This window comes from Manacus vitellinus, unplaced genomic scaffold, assembly GCF_001715985.3.
Source record: "Manacus vitellinus isolate BGI_N305 unplaced genomic scaffold, ASM171598v3 scaffold_43_pilon, whole genome shotgun sequence".
In the NCBI taxonomy this organism is placed as follows: domain Eukaryota; kingdom Metazoa; phylum Chordata; class Aves; order Passeriformes; family Pipridae; genus Manacus; species Manacus vitellinus.
The window spans coordinates 2,316,580-2,318,235 of record NW_021940560.1 but is presented as its reverse complement, the minus strand read 5'-3'; positions in this window follow the sequence as shown (position 1 = coordinate 2,318,235).

Genomic DNA, 1,656 nt, shown 5'->3' with positions numbered 1-1,656 from the left:
TTAATTTAAAATACCATCTTTTTTTCTGGTGTTAATTAGGAAACTCGGCTATATTGATGTCAATAAATGGCAAATACCAGCTAAAAGCAGGATGAAATTCCTTCTCAGGACAGTCTTGGAGAAGCCTCATCTGTCAGGAGATCTCATTAGTTCTTGCTCACTCATCTCTGGCAGAAACAGCACAGACCTGCTTTATTTATTTCTCGCTTAAAACTATTAATTTAAAAGAAATATCGAGGCTGCCTTTTCTGCCTTATTGTGGAACAAAACAAAAAAAGGGAAAACACGTGTTTGTTTTTTTTTCCCCCTCATGATTCTTTCCCAGTGGTGGCCTTTGCAGCTGAGCTGAATCATCCTCTGAAACCAGGGAATTCAGCCTTGGCTGGGGGAGGCTCGTGCAGGGATCATTCCTGGTTTTCCACACCTCAGGTGTGAGCACCGGCAGGTGTGAAACGGAAACCTGGAAAACAAAGACCTCAGGGGTGTTTGTCAAACCTCCTGGTCCTTTACATTTGCCACTAAAAAAGAAAACTGAGGAGCTCCTCTCCGAAATTTCTGCTGCTTTCCCTGTGCGTTTTTATCTTGCTCTGAGAGGATCTTGGTGTGACTGAAAGGATTTTTTTTCCTCAAAAACAAGAAAAAACACCTCCCAGAGGCAACAACTGGTTTAAAGACTTAGCACCCACAAGGACAAAAAATAATGTCTAAAACCAATTTATTGTCTTTCCTCGATGGTTTTTGAGGGTTCACTTCGAATAATTGTTGTCGTGTGACAACAACAACTCTGATCTTCAGAGTTATAGAGAATATATAGAAAGTTTTGTGTCTCAGAAGGTGCTGAGTGGTATCTAAAGAAATGTTTTGTCCCCAGTCCAGGAAGGAATTTGAAAAATAAGAGAAGGAATCCAAACAGATTCTTCCATTTGAGCGGGGACATATGTTTGGTGGGCTGGCACCAGACTGGGATGCAGAATCCTGTAGAACCAACTCCTCGGGCTGTGGGATATTTAGAGGATCAACATCCAGAATAAGGGGCTGGAGAATATGAGGGGGGGGGGAAAAGGAAGGAAAAGGCAGAACTGAACACCTGAGGAGCAGCCCAAGGGAATTGTGGCCAGGGTGGGGTGAGGTCAAAGGTTGGACTCGGTGATCTCAGAGGGCTTTTCCAACCTCGCCGAGTCTGTGGTTCTGTGAATTCCAGCCGCTCCGGGCAGTGTGTTGGATTCCCTGGGAGCACCCAGGGAATGGGGAATGCAGGAGCTGGAGGTGGCTGCAGGGATATGATCCTATTGGCATCACCCAGACTCCTCTGCCTGGAGGGTTGGAGTGGAAGGGTCCAGGCTCTTCTGGAAGGACAGGCAGGGGGGTGAGGATGGAGCATCATCCTGTGTGTCCATGAGCAGCTGGAGCACATGGAGCTGCTCCTGGGGATGGACCAGGAGCTGAGCAGGAGCTCAATCCAGGAAGCCCCTGGAATGTGCTGGTGATAATTTCCTTCCCCAAGGAGAGGGGCTCTGCTGGAGCTGGGTCTCACCAGCACGGAGGGACTGGGGGGGTAGGAAGGGGCTCAAGGGCTGCAGTGGCTGTGAAATGGTGTTCAGGATCCATAGGGATCCATTGGATGGGGCTTGGAGCCAGGCTGGGAGAGCTGGGGGG